Genomic DNA, 23,345 nt, shown 5'->3' with positions numbered 1-23,345 from the left:
TAGTCTGCAATAGATGCAAACGCTTTGGATGTTGAATTGTTTGCTAAAGAGGTGAAGAAATACCACGAAATACAGGACACATGTCTCAAAGAGTACCACGATCCTATAAACCCCTTCAGTAACTTTTATTTTCTAACTGAAACACATTAATATGTAGTTATTTTCATTAATGTCATAGTCATAAATAGCAATAAGAAACAAATATTTACCGCCGTTTCGTTTCCAGACTAGGAAAGGGTGGGACATGCAGAGTTTCTCATAGATACCAACGGATTTTCAGAAGACGAACGCGCAAAGTTTACGAGTTGTAGATAAATTATCGCTCTTTACATATTACCCCTGCTACCTTCAGAATTTCAAAAACTGTACTGCAGTCGTCAGTTTCCTCTGAATCTACAAATGGTATAAATTTAGGTTTTTCATTCTTCCGTCCGTCCTTTCAGACAAGTGAATATTACATGGGTCGTTCTTGAAGAGCAATATTGTATGTTCTATAATTTATAAAATTAATAATCATTCACTAAACAGCGAAGACATTATGACCACTGCCCACGGCGGCGTTGGATGCTACCTTTTGGCATCGCGGCACGTGACACGATAACAAAACCATGTAAGCGAAGCAGACATGGAGGGGGGGATCAACTATAGCTAAGATAAGAGCTGCAAATAGGGAAATTCATTGAGATAAGCGACTCTGACAAAATGCAGAGCTTGTGAACGATTATCTCGAAAACGACGAAGCTGGTCGAATGTCCACATGCTACTGTTGCGAGCACCTACGGAAGGAGGTAGGACAGGCGCTGAATGGTTGGACGTCCACGACTCTTCACAGAACGTGAGGTTCGGGGTTCAAATGGTTCTGAGCACTATAGGACTTAACTTCTGAGGTCATCAGTCCCCTAGAACTTAGAACTACTTAAACCTAACTAACCTAAGGGCATCGCACACATCCATGCCCGAGGCAGGATTCGAACCTGCAACCGTAGCGGTCGCGCGGTTCCAGACTGTAGCGCCTAGAACCGGAGGTTCGGAGGCTTGTCTGCTCTGTAAAGTGGGATGTATGGTGATCTGTGGCATCTCTGCCGAAAGAGCACAATGTTGGTGTACGCATAAGTGTTTCGGAGCACACCGTTCATTGTACAGCGTTGAACATTGAGCTCCGCAGCAGACCATCCCCACGTATTCACACGTTGATATAACGGCATCGTCAATTACGACAGCAGTGGGCACGGGACCATCGAGATTCGACCATCGATCAATGGAAACGTGTCGGCTCTTCGGTTGAATCACATTTTTGCTACACTAGGTCGATGGTCGTCTCCACAAACGCCGTCATCGAGGTGGACGGCGGCTCGAAACGTGCAGCGCGGCATGGACGCAGGCTGGTGGGAGACATTCTCCTGCGCTTGGATGCGACTTGTGGTAGCAATCGAAGACACGCTGACAGCTGCGAACCATCTGCATCGGTTCATGCTTGATGTCTTCCCCTGCAGCGATGTCACCTTTCAGCAATACAATTGCCCGTGTTTCGGAGCCAGAACCGTACTAGGGTGGCTTGAGGAGCATTATAGTGAACTCACGTTGATGTCCCGGCGACCAAGTTCGCCTGATATAAATCCTACGGAAACCAACTGGGTCGCTGTGGGGTGCCATTACCGCATGTGTAAATCAGCGGCCCGTTATTTTCGCGTATCACATGATCCGTGCATAGACATATAATGCCACACACATCTAAAAACCTACCTACAAGCTGTCGGATACGTGATACGCAGAATCAGTGGTGGATTTCGTTCCAAAGACGGACAAACAAGCTATTAAGCACGTTAGCTTAGATTAGTACTTGTTCCATAGATCATGAATACGACACTTCGTAATGATGTGGAACGTGTCAAGTTAATAAAAGGTGTCTATACTATTACATTACACAAAATATTACATGAAACTTAATATTTTTATTTTTTATTTTTTTGTGGGGGTTGGGGAAATTACCCACTTACTATATCCAAAAATTTATCTGATGAGTAGAAGGAGCTGCCATTAAGAAATTCGTTTAATTTCCTTTTAAATGCTGTATGGCTATCTGTCAGACTTTTGATGCTATTAGGTATATATATATATATATATATATATATATATATATATATATATATATATATATATATATATATATATTGTGAGGCTACAGTGAAGATCACTAGCTCTTTAAATTAGTGTCTGCAGGATGATCCTGGATGAGCTCCAGCAATTATTCTGATTACACGCTTTTGTGCAATGAACACCCTTCTACTCAATGATGAGCTACCCCAGAATATGATGTCATACGAAAGCAGAGAATAAAAACAGGCGTGGTAAGCTAATTTACTGAGATGCATATCGCCAAAATTTGCAATGACCCTAATAGCATTAGTAGCTGAACTCAAACGTTTCAGCAGATCTTCAGTGTGTTCTTTCCAGTTCAACCCCTCATCAATGCATACACCTAAAAATTTTGAATATTCTACCTTAGCTACCGATTTCTGATCGAAGTCTATATTTATTAATGGTGTCATTCCATTTACTGTGTGGGACTGTATGTACTGTGTTTTCTCAGAGTTTAATGAGAGCCCATTTGCAGAGAACCTCTTAATGATTTTCTGAAAAACATCGTTTACAATTTCACCTGTTAATTCTTGTCTGTTGGGTGTGATAGCTATAATTGTATCATCGGCAAAAAGTACCAGTTATGCATGTTCGTGAATATAGAATGGCAAGTCATTAACATATATAAAGAACAGCACAGGACCCAAGACCGAACCTTGCGGCACCCCATTCTTGATTGTTCCCCAGTTTGAGAAATCACCAGTTTTATTGCATATTATGTGAACTGCTTATTTCAGCTTTCTGCACTCTTCCAGTTAGGTATGATTTAAACCATTTGAGCGCTGTCCCATTCATACCACAGTACTTGAGCTTATCTAGAAGTAGTCACAATGTTTTGGTTGATCAGTGTGTGTTCTTCGTAAAAAACAAACAGCAGGTATATTTAAAGCTAAAAACTATTACTGTTACAGTCCGTAGTCGTGATGCTGAAACATGGCGTGTGGTTATCCTCGTTGTCCGTCAACGCTTGTTTATGCGCAAAGCATAAGTCTAGCCCCACGGGTACTCAAAGCTGACGCCCTGCTGTAGTACAAGTTTTACTGCAACCAGCACAGAACATCTTTTCACTTGTCCTAAGCTTTGGTCTGAAGATGGCGGGATATAATATACGATCTAGACCGCTTTATGTTTTGAAGGAAATCTCCGCCTTTTTAAAACAATTTAAAAAATTGAAAAAATTCTACACTCCTGGAAATGGAAAATAGAACACATTGACACCGGTGTGTCAGACCCACCATACTTGCTCCGGACACTGCGAGAGGGCTGTACAAGCAATGATCACACGCACGGCACAGCGGACACACCAGGAACCGCGGTGTTGGCCGTCGAATGGCGCTAGCTGCGCAGCATTTGTGCACCGCCGCCGTCAGTGTCAGCCAGTTTGCCGTGGCATACGGAGCTCCATCGCAGTCTTTAACACTGGTAGCATGCCGCGACAGCGTGGACGTGAACCGTATGTGCAGTTGACGGACTTTGAGCGAGGGCGTATAGTGGGCATGCGGGAGGCCGGGTGGACGTACCGCCGAATTGCTCAACACGTGGGGCGTGAGGTCTCCACAGTACATCGATGTTGTCGCCAGTGGTCGGCGGAAGGTGTACGTGCCCGTCGACCTGGGACCGGACCGCAGTGACGCACGGATGCACTCCAAGACCGTAGGATCCTACGCAGTGCCGTAGGGGACCGCACCGCCACTTCCCAGCAAATTGGGGACACTGTTGCTCCTGGGGTATCGGCGAGGACCATTCGCAACCGTATCCATGAAGCTGGGCTACGGTCCCGCACACCGTTAGGCCGTCTTCCGCTCACGCCCCAACATCGTGCAGCCCGCCTTCAGTGGTGTCGCGACAGGCGTGAATGGAGGGACGAATGGAGACGTGTCGTCTTCAGCGATGAGAGTCGCTTCTGCCTTGGTGCCAATGATGGTCGTATGCGTGTTTGGCGCCGTGCAGGTGAGCGCCACAATCAGGACTGCATACGACCGAGGCACACAGGGCCAACACCCGGCATCATGGTGTGGGGAGCGATCTCCTACACTGGCCGTACACCACTGGTGATCGTCGAGGGGACACTGAATAGTGCACGGTACATCCAAACCGTCATCGAACCCATCGTTCTACCATTCCTAGACCGGCAAGGGAACTTGCTGTTCCAACAGGACAATGCACGTCCGCATGTATCCCGTGCCACCCAACGTGCTCTAGAAGGTGTAAGTCAACTACCCTGGCCAGCAAGATCTCCGGATCTGTCCCCCATTGAGCATGTTTGGGACTGGATGAAGCGTCGTCTCACGCGGTTTGCGCGTCCAGCACGAACGCTGGTCCAACTGAGGCGCCAGGTGGAAATGGCATGGCAAACCGTTCCACAGGACTACATCCAGCATCTCTACGATCGTCTCCATGGGAGAATAGCAGCCTGCATTGCTGCGAAAGGTGGATATACACTGTACTAGTGCCGACATTGTGCATGCTCTGTTGCCTGTGTCTATGTGCCTGTGGTTCTGTCAGTGTGATCATGTGATGTATCTGACCCCAGGAATGTGTCAATAGTTTCCCCTTCCTGGGACAATGAATTCACGGTGTTCTTATTTCAATTTCCAGGAGTGTATATGACTGTAGTCCCCAGCGAAGTTAAGATCATTAAACTGCTTTATATGTAAAAGGAGCATAAACAAATAAAAATAAACAACCAGTGCTACACGTTCAGCAAAGTAGAGTTTGGTGGCAATCAAGATAATCTGGAGCCTTGTTTTCTGTGGGACTTGAGGACATTTGCACTTAAGACTTGAGCACGGCGCGTTGCTGGTCGATACACTCATTGTGGAAATGGGCGCGGTCCGATACGTTCGTAATCCGGGAGCGAATTTAGAGCTGCACTAAGCACTAGTTACTGGTGGCAAACGGGAACGGAGCGGTGGTTTTGTTTGCGCAACCGAACTAGGACAGTGTGGTGGTAATAGTGAGCGCTGAATGGCTCGCCGCACAGCCATTGGTTGAGGCGCTACTTCGCAGCATCGTCTTGCTGTACCTCTTAGGCAAAGATGAACAGCGACTGTCGCGGCTGTATCTGTACACACGCCAACAATACCATCGTCTGCCATCGACAGTGACACAAGCACATTTCACGTGTGGAACAAGTCATAGGCCTTTCCGTATATACATGTACGTAAATACTCTGAAATTTGCGGCGCATTTCATGATGATGGAGGTCAGCACGTTGTCCAAGAAGATGCGTTCAGGGAACAACTGAATGCCAAAGACGGTGGGCGAGGTGGGGGGGGGGGGCATTCGGGGGAGCTGGGGAAGCACTTGGAAAAAGCGAAAATAATCCGTAAGCAGCAATGCAGTATAAGTCAAGCTATAGGAATGCGGCGGAAGGTCACAGGTGGACTGATACCAAAATCAAAATTAAGATCAAGGAATAAGAGAAAACCAAGAGAAGTTACAGAATGAAGAGACATACTGAAGAAAGAAAACGTGCTGAACAAGTCACCCATTAACCTAAAGGGTCGAAAAGAGCCAAATACTAATAATAATAAGCAAATACACTTACACATACTCTACGCTTCAATGTTTTTTTGTCTAGGATACGTAGTTAGCCAAGCGGAATGACAGCGCAGTTTAGGGCGCTATGTCACGGATTGTGTGGCCCTTCGCGTCAGAGGTTCGAGTCCTCTCTTGGGCATAGGTGTGTCTGTGTTGTTCCTAACATAAGTTAGTTTAAGTAGTGTGTAAGTCTGGGGATCGATGACCTCAGCAGTTCGGTCCTTTAGGAATTCACACACATTTGAACATTTTGATACGTAGCTCTTCTCTTTCCTCCGTGACATAACCTATACAATATTATGATATGTAGAGTATTTACAAGGGGGTAGTCAGACATGACAGATTTCGATAAGACAAGACTTTTTTGCCACTTGTATTAAACCCAATTAAAATCCACATGCTACATTAGAGCTGCGGGCATGATGTGGTAGTTACTGCAAAAATTATGAAGTACAAATTTTTTGCACGGTTTCCGCCCTCGAAACCGCCTGGTGTACAGCCTTAAATTCTGTAGCTAAGCGATGGGGTGCTCTTTTCTCACTGCTTACAATGGCTTGTGATGCGAACGCTGAATCACAGATTGAAAGCTGTTATAAGATACTTAAATACGCAAAGAGAAATTCAGCCAACACTTTATCTATACCGCTTCTTCCGCTTTGTTATGGAACACACTCAAATAAATAAAAGGTTCCAACATGACAACATAAATTTTATTCTTTGTAACTACTGCAAAAATGAGAAATATTCAAGTAATGTACCAAACATACAGTTTTTGTGCGTTATTAACTTACAAATTATGACATGAAGTGAAACATGGATGACAAATAGTTCGGACAAGAAGAGAATAGAAGCTTTAGAAATGTGGTGCTACAGACGAATGCTGAAGATTAGATAGGTAGATCACATAACTAATGAGGAGGTACTGAATAGAATTGGGGAGAAGAGAAATTTGTGGCTCAACTTGTCTAGAAGAAGGGATCGGTTGGTAGGACATGTTCTGAGGAATCAAGAGATCACCAATTTAGTATTGGAGGGCAGCGTGGAGGGTAAAAATCGCAGAGCGAGACCAAGAGATGAATACACTAACCAGATTCAGAAGGATGTAGGTTGCAGTAGATACTGGGAGATGAAGAAGCTTGCACCGGATAGAGTAGCATCAAACCAGTCTTTTCACTGAAGACCACAACAACGACATCTGACAGCACTGCGTGTGGCAACAGACTTTTTAGACAAAACTGGGCCGGAGTGTGATGGCTAATTTAGTGAGGCTTTAATCTGAAGAAATTGGTAAGCTCCATACTGATCATTGTTAGTTAGTTAGTTACGTGTTCCATTGATCAATAGCACGGAAAAACCGTTATGATTTGGAACGTGTCAAATGCGCAAGAAATACGCACAGGAAACAAGTGGTTTTTTTTTGCATTATAGCCTTATACCTAAATGTTTCTATTATCTATCAAATTCCCTTAAATGGCACAAAATGCATATATTATATCTCCAGATTTATTTACTCATATTCAAGAATTCATCTATGGTATAGAAGGAGCTGTCAAGAGGTATGATTTCAATTTCTATTTGAAACTATTACTGCTGTCTGTCAGACATTTTATTTCATCTGGTAATTTATTAAAAAGTTTTATAACAGCATATTTTACCCGTATATGTGCCAAAGATAGGTTACGTAAAGGACAGTGTAGGTCTTTCTTTTTTCTAGTACTGTAATCATGAATGCCGCTGTTGATTTTAAACTGGTCCATGTTGTTGAGAAAAAATTTCATTACTGAGTAAATGTATTGTGAAGCAGTTGAAAGAATTCCTAACCTTTTAAACAGATGCCTACAAGGTGTGCGACTGTGAACCCCAAACATTATTCTAATTACTTTCTTTTGAGCAGTGAATACCTTTTGCATAAGTGTTGAGTTGCCCCGAATATTATTCCGTATGACATCAGAGAGTGGAAGTATGCAAAGTATGATAGCTTACTAATTTATACCTCCTCAAAATTGGCACTTATTCTGATTGCAAAAGTTGCTGAACCTAGTCGCTTTAGGAGATCCAAAATATGACTTTTCCAATTAAGATTCTCATCTATATGCACACCCAAAAATTTAGTATGCTCTACCCTGGCCACTGACTTCTTTTGATGTGTTATGTTTATTGAAGGAATTATACTTTTTGCAGCAGAAAAATGGATTTACTGTGTTTTTTCAAAGTTTAGACCAAGCCCATTCGCAGAAAACCAATTAATGACTTTTCCAAATACCTTATTCGTATCATTTTATATCGGACTTTCTCTTACTGGATTAATAATTATGCTCGTATCATCAGCAAACAGTGTCATTTCAGCATCTTGTTTGACGTAAGAAGGGAGGTCATTCACATATGTCAAGAACAGGAGGGGACCCATGATCGAACCTTGTGGAACACCTAATGTAATTTCACCCCAGTTGTTTCGTTGACGGTAGCATGTAGGGAAACTGTTATTTTCACCACAAGGAGATCATATTCCTGGACAATGGTCCCCGGTGAACGAGTGACTACGGTGCATGTTGTATAGCACCCCTCGTAAGCCCGAAGGCAAGCATATCTAAGTGCCCAGGTACAAGGACGAACACGGGTCACAACGGAGTTAACCCGTTCACGGCAATATTTATCACGAAGCCTATGCGACACCTGCACTTGTTATACAGGATGTTTCCGAAAGAGCGTGCAAAAATTTAACAGGACATGGAGCATGTTCCACTGAACAATATGAGGTAGGAAACCTGAGATCGAAGCAGCCAGCATAAGGAGATAATAGAAATAAAATCATATTACTGTGTACTTTTTTGTTTACATTACTTACGGTTAACTGCAATTACCATCACTGACATAACGAACGTTCTATTTGTACTGTGTCTTACAAAATATGTTGAACCAGACGGCCATCAGTCTGAGTGCAAGCGTGACGCCGGCCGGTGTGGCCGAGCGGTTCTAGGCGCTTCAGTCTGGAACCGCCGACCGCTACGGTCGCAGGTTCGAATCCTGCCTCGAGCATGGATACGTATGATGTCCTTAGGTTAAGTAGGTTTTAGTAGTTGCAAGTTCTAGGGGACTGATGACGTCAGATGTTAAGGCCCATAGTGCTCAGAGACATTTGAACCATTTGAGCAAGCATGACATTGGCGAACAAGATTCTGATGCATCCCGACAGATATCCTTGATGTGTTTCGAATTACATCACAGGCAGCTACACTCTGGTAATTAATTCCATCTCCATATCCACTGGGGTCTCATACACAAATGACTTTACATATCCCAATAGGAAATAATCGAGGGTATTCAGGTTGGTTCAAATGGCTCTGAGCACTATGGGACTTAACATCTGTGGTCATCAGTCCCCTAGAACTTAGAACTACTTAAACCTAACTAACCTAAGGACATCACAAAACACCCAGTCATCACGAGGCAGAGAAAATCCCTGACCCCGCCGGGAATCGAACCCGGGAACCCGGGCGTGGGAAGTATTCAGGTTGACTGACTGACTGACTGATAGAGAGTATGGGACCAAACGGCGAGGTCATCAGTCCCGTGATTCCAATGGGGGTTACATAAGAAAGAGAGTCTGCTAGAAGTGAACGGATTCAGTCAAATGAGTCAAATTACAAAAGAATGAACATTAAACACACACAGTATAAACATAGAAGGAGAGACCAAACGCCAGCCGCTGTGACCGAGCTGTTCTAGGCGCTTCAGTCTGGAACCGCGCGACCGCTACAGTCGCAGGTTCGAATCCTGCCTGGGGCATGAATGTGTAGGATGTCCTTAGGTTAGTCAGGTTTAAGTAGTTCTAATTTCTAGGGGACTGATGACCTCAGATGTTAAGTCTCATAGTGCTCAGAGCCATTTGAACCATTTTTTTAGACCAAATCTAAAAACTGGAAAAAGGGGGAGGGCCGTCATGGGGTCACAGACCGTGAAGACTGCAAAAGGAGTCCCAATCACAACCAACCCGCCCCTGCTCCAAGACGAAAGGAGAACTTATATCTGGAAATAAAAATCCAGTATGGCGCCCGGAAGCAGACCCTTTCCAGCGGATCACGCTTAGTTAAAACTATAGTGCGATCCTCCGAGCTCTAGCGGCGGCCGAGCGAAAACTCGTTCAAGGTCACCCGCCAAGATGGCGGCGCACACAGCGTGGACCAGGTCTACCATCCGTGGATCGTTCGCTAATATTAAATTTAAGGAAGCAGGAAGACTATACTTAGCTCGAAGGGTCGAAAGAAGGGGACATGCCACCAGTATGTGAGATATCGTCAGACTGGCGCCACAACCACATTGGTTACGTAGGAGGAGACAATGGGTGAGCCGGGTATGGCCAGTGCGCAAACGACATAAAGGGGTGGAAAGAAATGGCCCAAACTGCAGTAGACTTCTTGATTTTACGGAGTTTATTACAATGAGCAGTAGCGCTCCAGATGGCATTCCACTGTTGGGCAAAGAGAGATTTGACGTAGATCCGTATATCTGCAGCCGGAGGGGGGATTCAGGTCAGGTGACCTCGCATGCCATGGAATACGATCTCTCTTTCAGTCCAGCTACCAGTAAATACAGCATTGAGATGGTTGTGGACATCCAAAGTGAAGTGGGCGGTGCACCGTGTTATTATATCGACAACCTCTCACGAACAGCCAATGGGACAAGGTAAATACGATACAACAGAGCCACCTTATGGTCAAGTAAAGTAAACAAAGCTTGCTTCATGACTTCCTGGTAATCAGCCTCATCTTCCTTGCTTCCTTGCAGGAAATAAAGAATGTACATGTGAATAAACAACACAGTACGTGTAAACGTGTACGCTTGTTTGTTGTGAATAAGGTGGAAAAGCTAGAAAAAGCGGCACACAAATTTTACTTCCATATCTCCTTAAGCTGGCTTCTCCGACCCCCGGTTCCCTACCTCAAATTGTTCAGTGGAGCATTCCCTATGTCCTGTTACATTTTTGCACGCTCTTCCGGAAACCCCGTCTAGAACCAAAGCGTGTCCTGGAACTTCGAGCCGGCCGCTGTGGCCAAGCGGTTCTAGGCGCTTCAGTCGGGAACCGCGCTGCTGTTACGGTCGCAGGTTCGAATCCTGCCTCGGGCATGGATGTGTGTGATGTCCTTAGGTTAGGTAGATTTAAGTAGTTTTAAGTTCTACGGGACTGATGACCTCAGAAGTTAAGTCCCATAGTGCTCAGAGACATTTGAACATTTTTGGAACTTCGAGACTGTTTGCAAACGCCAAACGGATATCGCCGGCAGCGACAAAATATTACTTTCCTGTGGAGGATAATGGTGCAATGCGTAGTACGACATGGCTGTCTTGTCAGTGAGGCAATTACTTAACATAGTTGGTTGGTTGATTAGAGGGAGGGGTCAAACAGCGATGTCATCGGCCCCATCGGATTAGTGAAGGATGGGAAAGGAAGTCGGCCGTGCCCTTTCAAAGAACCACCCGGAATTTACCGGAGGCGATTTAGTGAAATCACGGAAAACCTAAATCAGGATGGCCGGACGCGGGTTTGAACGGTCGTCCTCCGTACTAGCGAGTACTGTGTGCTAACCACTTCTTTCAGCAGGATGGCGCACCTCCACATTTCGGACGAAAACGTTCGCCGACACCTGGACGATGTTCTTCCTGGGCAATGGACTGGTAGCCGTGGTTCGGTGGAATGGCCATCTAGGTCGCCAGACATGACGCCAGTGGACTTCTTTCTTTGAGGGCACCTCAGGTCTAAAGTGTACACCATCGCACCAAGAACATTAAGCTGCAGAAGAATATCAACAGGGGCGTACAGAAATACCAACAACCACGTTACGCTTAGTGTCCAGCGATGTCCGTAGCCGCGATCGGAAGCCTAGTTCGCAGGATGTACGAACACCTTCTGCATTAGAGGTATGTGCGAACAACAGTACAGGGGTGGTGGTTGCATTGTACTGTTAAGTTTTAGCTCGTTATAGGCCGATGACGTTACATTTTGTTTTTACGATTAAAGCATATGTGCAGCATGCGTTCGTCTCTTTGCATTTTCGCTATCTTCAATAATTAGGACTTTTTCCTGTGAGCCAGTACTATTGAATCACCAATGCAGACTTTGTCCTACTTTTCAATCACCCTCCGTTTCTGCATTTGTGCTGTTCCAGATGAAAGCTACACCGGGAATTTCGTCTAGGAGGAGCAAGCAAGGCAACGAGGTAGAAGGGAGCCGAGTGAACAATATGAGTACGTCTCTCTGGATGTTTATGAGACAACCAGTCAACAGAATGAAGAGACAAAGAACGTGCATCTGGCTACGGGAGCGGTGTTAGCTTGATGTTGGCCACCCGAGGGTGGTTTGGAAAGGGGCGGGTGCGACGAGAGATATTAAGGCAGCAGTGAGCAAGCTGGGAGTTCTGCATGGAGGGGTGAAAACAGGAAAAATGCCGTCTGGGTAACACAAGGTACAGTGCTGAAAGACACTCGTTGTAGTTAGTTTACGAGTGAGAGGAATGAACACTTTTAGATAGAGGTTTAGAGGATCTGTAGTTTTCTGTTACTGTGACTAGTTTCCAAGAGAACGTAAGAATTACTACAGGTGTCACTGGAACCTGGAGAAGTTTTACCAACTACTCGTATGAAGACAAGTAGCCAGCAAGTGATGGGCATTAATCTAAAAGCGTAACTTTAAATTTAAATAAAAGTGTTTTAGTCTTTTATAATGGCTATGAGCACTATGGGACTCAACTGCTGTGGTCATCAGTCCCCTAGAACTTAGAACTACTTAAACCCAACTAACCTAAGGACATCACAAACATCCATGCCCGAGGCAGGATTCGAATCTGCGAGCGCAGCAGTCTCACGGTGCCGGACTGCGCGCCTAGAACCGCGAGACCACCGCGGCCAGCTAGTCTTTTATATTGACGTATTCTTGTCAGTAGTTGGTTTTTCTTCCCTTTAACCCTTTGGGTTCCAGTAATATAAAAAAATTAATTTAAAATTTTTCACAAACTTGATCTTTATCATAGTAAGCAAGGAATTTAAGAAGAAGTTGGCAAATAGTAAACAATGAGTTATTTTAAGGAGGTGCTTTCACTTTGGAATACAATTTTAAAACGTTTCACAAAATTAACCTTTATTTTCATTGATATGTTGGAGCCCTATATGCGGCAGCATAAAATATCTTCTGTCAACTGACTCGTGAAAAAACAAACAAATCCACAAATGTACGACGAGATTTTTAAAGGCGAACGAGTATTGTCCTTTCGTGAAGTATTAAAGTGATTCTCTCCAAATACACTTCGCTATGGCAACGCCGTGATGTCTGCTTTTACCATCACTCAAAGAAATTGATCCAAAAGCTTCAAAACTGCTGTTAGCAAGAGAAAAAAAATAAATCGTATCTCGAGAAGACTGCATCAAAAAAATTCCACTGTACATCATAAGCTACCCTCGCTAATATTTAGCGAAATGATGCAATAGTAGTGGTCTTCTGCAAAACTATGCAATGACAGCGAATCTTTTATGAATGTAAACTAGGTTTGTTTTTCTGCAGAATGTTTAAAACAGCCTTTTAACTGTACAAATTCAGTGTTTGTAACGTGTGCAAGATGCCGACAGCAATACTACTTCTCTTGTTTTTACGGCGAATATCACTCCAGCACGTGCAAATCACCAACTACAGATTGATTGAAGTATCTAATTTCATACACGAAGTTTTCGCGTCCGCCTTATAATCCACTGCCTGAAATTTATTTCCAATCCCAAATGTTCCCTTGACTTTTCTTTACACGCCTTTTATGAAAATAAGTAGAATAAATCGAAATTTATTTTACTTTACATGCAATACAATAAACGTAAAGACTGAAGACGAAAGGTTCCACATAAGGACTCCATCGCACGACCCTCGGATTTTCCTTCTGTACCCTTTCTGCCGCATCAACCACTGCCTGGAAACTATGCTAACATAAATGCCTAATGTCTCGCCAGACCAGCGCGAGAAATGTTATTTAAACGCTCGGTCATCTGGAGCTCCCACTACCGTCACTTCCATTTTTTTTACAAAGCTCTGCATACACCATACATTTCGACGAAATCGGTGGTAAGGAGTAGGGGCGATCCCCCACGTAACAACAATGAACTGACGAAAGTCATGGGATACTTCCTAATATCGTGTCGGACCAACTTGTACTCGATGTAGTGCAGTAACTCTACTTGGCATGGAATCAACAAGTCGCTGGAAGTCCCCTGGAGAAATATTGAGCCATACTGCCTCTATAGCCATCCATAATTGCAGAAGTGTTGACGGTTGAGGATTTTGTGCACGAACTGACGTCTTGATTTGTCCCATGAATGATCGATGGGTGGTCGAATTGTCCAGAACCTTCTCCAAACCAATCGCGAACTACAGTAGCCCGGTGACATGGCGCATTGTCACCCATAAAAATGGCTTCAAATTGTCTCCATGTATCCGAATATAAGCATTTCCAGTCAATGATAGGTTCAATTTGACCAGAAGACCCAGTCCATTCCATGTACACACAGCCCACACAATTATGGAAGCACCTCCAGCTTGCACAGTGCCTTGTATACAACTTAGGTCCATGGCTGTGTGGGGTCTGCAACACACTCCGACCCTACCATCAGCTGTTACCGACTGAATTCGGGACTCATCTGAGCAAGCCACGGTTCTCAGTCGTATTGGGTGCAAGTGATATGGTCACGAATCCAGAATAGGCGCTGCAGGCGATGTGCTGTTAGCAAAGGCACTCGCATCGATGCCCATTAACGCCAAATTTGGCCGCAGTGCCTTAATGGATACGTTCGCGTACGTCCCACATTGATTTATACGGTTATTCTACACAGTTTTGCTTGGCTTTAAGCACTGATAGCTCTCTGTAAACATCGCTTTCTTCGTTCGTGGAGTGAAGACTGTCAGCTAATGCGTTAGCCGTGAAATAAATGGGTGCTGAGTCGAAAGTTCGCCTCATGCGCAGCAGACAGCACATTTCGCTTGCACAGCCGGAGCGGAGACAGGTTGGCTTTGGGGGCGCTTGCCGACATTGCGCCACACGAATGCCGGTGAAGCGGCAGCCTCGCACTGTAGTATGTATCGACTCCAGGGCGCCGTTCACTTGCTCATAACGGTGGCAGAACGGCGCCTCTGTGTGCGAGATAGTGCTTCCTCGAGCCCCCCCCCCCTCTCCCCCTCTCCAAACAAGCAGCACCCTCGTCAAAGCTGTGTGTAACTGACAGGCGAGGGATATTGCGATAAGGCCGTGCGCAGCCCTGACGCTTAGACTACACTCTACCTACACGCGCTTCCGCTGCTGAGGTGTGAAGGGACACAGGCATAGTGTCACTTCAGACACTGCAATATTCGGTGATGCACTGACGGAAATGCAACGTGTTGCACCACGAACATCGTGACCGAATGCTACCTAACCGACACTACAACAGCAGTACAGGGTGAGCGTATAGTCTTTCCCTAATTGCAACAATTTATTTCCAAGTAACTATGCTGGCTACAGTTATGCCGTTTGTTGCAAATGATGGCTTAACTTTTTTATCGGTACATTTCCACATGACTACGCAATTTGTTTTTGTTTTTTGCAAATGGGAACTTGAATCATCATGCTCTGACCAGGATTTTATAATATAGCCTGGCCCCAAAAATCCCATTCATCTTTCTTAAAAAATATAGTTAATACACTCAGAAACCAGTAAAACCGAACTATACTTAACCCTAGAGCACCAAGCTGTAGGGGGGGGGGGGGGGGGGGGACGGAATGTCACAACGTTAATAAACCATCGTAACTTTTACTACTCCATATTTTATTCAAAGGAAATCGTAATTTATAGTTTATGTATTAATTAATTACAATTATAAGCTCCAGGGGTATGTCACACACAAAATAAGTATAAAATATTCTGTTTTATGCCCTACATGGAAAATGCCAGATTGGCGGGAACCATGAATCGATACCAACTGCAATAGTACACTACTGGCCATTAAAATTGCTACACCAAGAAGAAATGCAGATGATAAACGGGTATTCATTGGACAAATATATTATACTAGGACTGACATGTGATTACATTTTCACGCAGTTTGCGTGCATAAATCATGAGAAATCAGTACCCAGAACAACCACCCCTGGCCGTAATAACGGCCTTGATACGCCTGGGCATTAAGGCAAACAGAGCTTGGATGCCGTGTGCAGGTACAACTGTCCATGCAGCTTCAACACGATACCACAGTTCACCAAGAGTAGTGACTGGCGTATTGTGACGAGCCAGTTGCTCGGCCACCATTGATCAGACATTTTCAGTTGGTGAGAGATCTGGAGAATGTGCTGGCCAGGGCAGCAGTCGAACATTTTCTGTATCCCGTACGGGACCTGCAACATGCGGTCGTGCATTATCCTGCTGAAATGTAGGGTTCCGCAGGGATCGAATGAAGGGTAGAGCAACGGGTCGTAACACATCTGAAATGTAACGTCCACTGTTCAAAGTGCCGTCAATGCGAACAAGAGGTGACCGAGACATGTAACCAATGGCCCCCCCATACCATCACGCTGGGTGATACGCCAGTATGGCGATGACGAATACACGCTTCCAATGTGCGTTCACCGCGAGTCGCCAAACACGGATGCGACCATCATGATGCCTTAAACAGGACCTGGATTCATCCGAAAAAATGACGTTTTGCCATTCGTGGATTATAAGGCGGACACGAAAACTTCGTGTATGAAATTAGATACTTTAATCAGTCTGTGGTTGGTGATATGCACGTGCTGGGGTGATATTCGCCGTAAAAACAAGAGAAGTAGTATTGCTCTCGGCAAACACTGCATTTGCACAGTTAAAAGGCTGTTTTAAACATTCTGCAGAATAACAAACGTAGTTTACATTCATAAAAGATTCGCTGTCATTGCATAGTTTTGCAGAAGACCACTACTATTGCATCATTTCGCTAAATGTTAGTGAGGGTAGCTTATGATGTACAGTGGAATTTATTTTGATGCAGTCTTCTCGAGATACGATTAATTTTTTTCTCTTGCTAACAGCAGTTTTGAAGCTTTTGGATCAATTTCTTTGAGTGATGGTAAAAGCAGACATCACGGCGTTGCCATAGCGAAGAGTATTTGGAGAGAATCACTTTAAACTTCACGAAAGGACAATACTCGTTCGCCTTTAAAAATATCGTCGTACATTTGTGGATTTGTTTGTTTTTTCACGAGTCAGTTGACAGAAGATATTTTATGCTGCCGCATATAGGGCTCCTACAGGGTGTTTCAAAAATGACCGGTATATTTGAAACGGCAATGAAAACTAAACGAGCAGCGATAGAAATACACCGTTTGTTGCAATATGCTTGGGACAACAGTACATTTTCAGGCAGACAAACTTTCGAAATTACAGTAGTTACAATTTTCAACAACAGATGGCGCTGCGGTCTGGGAAACTCTATAGTACGATATTTTCCACATATCCACCATGCGTAGCAATAATATGGCGTAGTCTCTGAATGAAATTACCCGAAACCTTTGACAACGTGTCTGGCGGAATGGCTTCACATGCAGATGAGATATACTGCTTCAGGTGTTCAATTGTTTCTGGATTCTGGCGGTACACCTAGTCTTTCAAGTGTCCCCACAGAAAGAAGTCACAGGGGTTCATGTCTGGCGAATAGGGAGGCCAATCCACGCCGCCTCCTGTATGTTTCGGATAGCCCAAAGCAATCACACGATCATCGAAAAATTCATTCAGGAAATTAAAGATGTCGGCCGTGCCATGTGGCCGGGCACCATCTTGCATAAACCACGAGGTGTTCGTCGTTGAGTACACCATCGCAGGCGCTCCTGTCTGTGATGCCACGTCAAGGGTAACCGCAGCCATGGTCTCCGAGCTGATAGTCCGTGCTGCTGCAAACGTCGTCGAACTGTTCGTGCAGATGGTTGTTGTCTTACAAACGTCCCCATCTGTTGACTCGGCGATCGAGACGTGGCTGCACGATCCGTTACAGCCATGCGGATAAGATTCCTGTCATCTTGACTGCTGGTGATACGTGGCCGTTGGGATCCAGCATGGCGTTCCCTATTACCCTCCTGAACCCATCGATTCCATATTCTGCTAACAGTCATTGGATCTCGACCAACGCTAGCAGCAATGTCGCGATACGATAAACTGCAATCACGATAGGCTACAATCCGACCTTTATCAAAGTCGGAAGCGTTATGGTACGCGTTTATCCTCCTTACACGAGGCATCACAATTGCGTTTCACCAGGCAACGCCTGTCAACTGCTGTTTGTGTTTGAGTAATCGGTTGGAAACTTTCCTCATGTCAGCACGTTGTAGGTGTTGCCACCGGCGCCAACCTAGAGTCAATGCTCTGAAAACGCGGTAAACTTTTTTTCCTTTCGTTATTTTCTGGGAACTGTCAACGAGAAAATGTTTCGAAAAAGGTTTGATATTATGTGCAAACTTTGTTTCAAGTCACTAGCACTCCCATTCGAAAATACCGTACTGTGTATTATACGCTGACCCTGAATTTATCAGTGCGATAATGAATTAATAAGGATATTAGTGATTATAGGAAGAATTTGATAATGCTCACAAATAGCGATCGATACCCTTGTGCGGTTTGGTTGCGGAAGTGACTACGTATTATGAACGAGAACAGCGTGTAAACAGTGCGGCCTTCTGAAAGGTCAATTTCGAGAACAGTGTTGACAGTAGTAGGACTGTGTTACCTCGATTGTTGTCACATCGTTCATTCTCTCTGTCTCGAACTTTTGTCCTGTTTAGGAACATTTCAGCGTTTCTACGAACGACGAGAAAGAGAGAGAGTGAGCCGGGGGCGGGGTAACGAACGACAATTGCCTGGATAGCAAAACGGACTGAAAATATTTCGCTTTCGGAAGAGTTCCGGCGCTCTACAGCAGTCTTTGGTATCCATCAGCGGTCGGAATAAGCGGCGATGACGTCAAGCGGGAGAGTCGTCCGTCCACGCAGTGACGTTGTGCCGGGCTGGACGTTTACCGACCTGTGCTCCGCTTCCCGCAGAACAATGGGCTCGTTTCGGCGCGGGCGACAATATAGTGCAACTTTATGGACGCCGTACTGCGGCTTTAATGGGTCCTTTCATGTGACACAACGTTCAGCCACGAAGAGCGCGCTTGCTTTCAGTGCATGCCGCGCCGTAACTGGTATACTGCGTGTGTGACATCGCACGGCTATTTTTGGAGGCATTTATCGACAGAGCTCCCTAGAGACTAGACGAAGAGCAGCGATGACAGAAATGAATTGTTGCGTGCATCTCATGGGGAGCGTAAGTAACATCTGTATAAAGAGGAGTTTTCCTTTTAACATCTTTTTTATTACACTAAAGAGGCGGCACAGAGTGGCTTTTATGACACGTGACGCGTAAAGAAAGTATGTGAGCGGAGCAGACGCGAAAGGGGAATCATTCTAACGACGATAGGGCATAAGTGACTTTGACAAAGGGCAAATCGTTATGGTGAGCCAACTCGCTTCAAACCCTGTACAGAATAGAAAAGCACTGACGACAAAAAATAAAATAAAATGAAATAAAAAAATTTCGGAGCTAAAAAATCATAAAATTGAACCAATAACTCTGGGAAGGAAAACAAATGGAATTAAGGTAAACTGCTTGGCTTTTGCGGATGATTTCGCAATACTTTCAGAAAACCTGACAGAAGCAGTTACTCAGATAAACATTCTGGAAAAATTAGGAAACAGAACTGGTCTCAAAATTTCAGCTGAAAAAACAAAATTCATGACAAATATAAAAAATGCACCAAAATACGTAGACACATAAATAGGTAAAATAGAGCGAGTAAATAAATTTAAATATCTTGGAGAAACTATACAACAGAATGGACTAGAAAAACCTTCAATAGATGTAAGAATTAACAAAATGGAAAGAGCATATGGTTTGACCAAAAATATTTACAACAAGAAATGTATATCTAGAAAAACAAAACTAAAACACTACACCACAGTGGTACGACCAGAATGTTTATATGGATCTGAATGCCTAACGATGAACTATAAGATGGACAAACTAGAGGTACTGGAAAGAAGGATTATTAGAAAAATAATGGGTGCAATGAAAACTGCAGATGGTTGGAAAATAAGAAGTAATGAGGAGATCTACAAAAATATAGAGAAAATATCTGAAGTAATGGCCAAACGAAGATTAACCTTTTTTGGACATATCTACCGAATGGATGGAAATAGACTAACAAAACAAATACTCCTATATTTCTGGAAGAAGAAATCGTCAATAGCGTGGATTACAGAAGTAACAAAAGATCTTGAAAGAAACAACATCAAAGAATCAGAAATAGCAGAATGAAACCGTTTTAAAAACAAAATACTAAATTTGGATGGCTTTCAAAGCAGAAGAAATAAAAAAATCGGGAACAACATGGACAGAAGAAAGGAAGAGACTTCATAGGGAGAAAATGAGGGAATACTGGAAAAATAGGAAACAACAACAAAGGAAGAAGAGGAACTGAAGTTGTTAACGTGATCCTAGTTGGTCAATACGATTGTAAAAAAAAAAAAAAAAAAAATAAAAAAATAAAACGCAAAACCAAGAAGGAACAGAGTGACATAAATGAAATTTGGTGGGCGTGTTTCTACATCTGAAAGATGATTTGTATTCAAATTTCGCACCAGTCGCACATGAGTGGCGTTATGAGGACGCAAGACATGTTTGCTTTAAATACACGCCGTAACGGTCGTGACCATTTGTTCACTTTAAGACTACACAGCTCACGAGTTTGAACGAGGTCGTGTGAAAGGGCTAAGAGATGCTGGATATTCCTTCTCTGAGACTACAGAAAAAGTTGGCGAGGATATAGCCACTGTATATGATAGCTGGCAGTTATGGTCACGAGGATGTACTGTCGTAAGAAGACCGGACTCCGGAGGGTCAGTTGGTACCGCCGAGAGGAAAGACCATCGTGTTCTGCCTATGGCTGTGGAATATCGTACTACATCTACAGTAGCGACCTGAGCAGCAGTTGGCACCACAGTGACACAACCAACTGTTACAAATCGGTTACTTCGAGCCAGAAGCCCTGTAGTGCGCGTTCCACTGACGCCAAACCACCACCATCTGCGACATCAGTGGTGTCAAGCTCTCGTTCACTGGCGAGCAGAGTGGAGGCCTACTGTTTTTTTTCTGATGAAATTTGGTTCTGTCTCGGTGCCAGTAATAGCCGTATGTTTGTTAGGAGGAGGCCAGCTAAGGGCCTGTACTAATCTGTCTGCGTGGTACATTCTTTGTACCTACATCTGAAGTTATGGCCTGGGGTGCGATTTCGTACGACAGCAGTAGTAGTCTAGTGGTTATCCGACACACTCTGACTGCAAATTTGTACGTCAGTCTGGTGACTCGATCTGTTGTGCTGCCATTCATGAATAGCGTTCCAGAGGGTGAAACTTCCTGGCAGATTAAAACTGTGTGCCGGACCGAGGCTCGAACACGGGACCTTTGCCTTTCGCGGGCAAGTGCTCTACCAACTGAGCTACCCAAGCACGACTGACGCCCCGTCCTCACAGCTTTACTTCTGCCAGTATCTCGTCTCCTACCTTCCAAACTTTACAGAAGCTCTCCTGCGAACCTTGCACAACTAGCACTCCTGAAAGAAAGGATATTGCGGAGACATGGCTTATCCACAGCCTGGGGAATGTTTCCAGAATGAGATTTTCACTCTGCAGCGGAGTGTGCGCTGATATGAAACTGCCTGGCAGATTAAAACTGTGTACTGGACCGAGACTCGAACTCGGGACCCTTGCCTTTCTTTCAGGAGTGCTAGTTCTGCAAGGTTCGTAGGAGAGCTTCTGTAAAGTTTGGAAGGTAGGAGACGAGATACTGGCAGAAGTAAAGCTGTGAGGACAGGGCGCGAGTCGTGCTTGGATAGCTCAGTTGGTAGAGTAATTGCCCGCGAAAGGCACAGGCCCGAGTTCGAGTGTCGGTCTGGCACATAGTTTTAATATGCTAGGAAGTTTCATATCAGCTCACAGTCCGCTGCAGAGTGAAAATCTCATTCTGGATTCCAGACGGTGTTTTTCCAACAAGATAATGCTCGCCCACATACCGCTGTTGTAACCCAACATGCTCTACACACTGTCTACATATCGCCTTGGTCTGCTCATCACCAGGTCTGTCTATAGCCGAGTATTATCCGTCCCTGTGCTGTCAAACGAAGTGCAAGAGGCATACCAAAAACGGATATGCGGTACGTGCACAACACACTGCATTCAACATTCTGGCTGTTACCCTGGTCATTAATATACCAGCATTTCACATTTACAATGCATTATCCTGTGATCTTGGAATATTAATCACTTAAGTGTGTTACCTAGACAAATGTATTCCGGATATTTCATTATTCTAAATTAATAATTTTTTGGTGTTGCGATATTTTTCTGTCAGTGCAGAAATAGGTATGCGTTCCGACTTTGGCAACACGAAATTTTGTGAAGACTGCACTGCTGCAATGGGATTTCAATCGCAAGTCGAATTGGTACGCGCCTTGACAGTCGCAGGTGAACTATGAATCGGACGACACACTTTTCAGGTATTGCTTGTGTGGCCAGTTTAACATATGACACGATCCTGCCCAGCTATTAGGATACAATGAGATGGGTAGCACTCTAGAAGTTAGCGGTGTAATAAAGTGTATCAACTTGAACTAGACTACTACCGATATTGTCCGAAATCTTTGGCTATAAAATTTCCTCTTCGTGTCTCCACTTTAATAAATGGCTCTCCTACTACCTTAACAGTACAGTTAACGAGTTGTCATATATTTGCGTGCACATATTTGTACGTTTTTAGTGGACGGTTATTTCTCCACCGTGCGGCAGTGCAATAATGCACAATATTGTGCAATAGTGTCGGATGACGATATCGCCCACATAATTTCTATGCAGTGACATGCTATAATCGAAGCTGTTCCGTTGCCGATTGGTCGTCTGTCTGTACACGGGCAGGCAGCTTGGAACAAGGATACCCGGCATCACCGAGAATATTTTACACGCAAATGTTCTCGTGAGAAAACAATGGTTCAAATGGCTCTGAGCACTATGGGACTCAACATCTTAGGTCATAAGTCCCCTAGAACTTAGAACTACTTAAACCTAACTAACCTAAGGACATCACACACACCCATGCCCGAGGCAGGATTCGAACCTGCGACCGTAGCAGTCCCGCGGTTCCGGATGCAGCGCCAGAACCGCTAGACCACCGCGGCCGGCAGAAAACAATGTATGACGCATTTAGTACGGTATACATATTATGCTTCGGGGCGGTCTGTATGGTTGGAAATGAAGAACACACTTCGTAGGCCGCAATCGCAGTATAAGAAATTTTATTATTCCAAGATAACCGGTTTCAACAGTCTTACGTTGCCATCATACGACCTCATGGAACTTGTTATAAAAGTACCATGTTACATTACATGAAACTAAAGCACAAAATGCACTCCACAATTGCATATCTTGATCAAAAACACATTCTTGATAAAATTTGTACAGTTAATAACATCCTCGTACCATCAATGCATATCGACGTCGGACATGACTCTCCCAAGTTTGCTGCAGTGCCCTGTGTTGCAGGCAAAG

This window comes from Schistocerca serialis, chromosome 2 (assembly GCF_023864345.2).
Source record: "Schistocerca serialis cubense isolate TAMUIC-IGC-003099 chromosome 2, iqSchSeri2.2, whole genome shotgun sequence".
Classification (NCBI taxonomy): Eukaryota; Metazoa; Arthropoda; class Insecta; order Orthoptera; family Acrididae; genus Schistocerca; species Schistocerca serialis.
The sequence above is the reverse complement of the archived record's forward strand: the minus strand, read 5'-3'. Positions refer to the sequence as shown.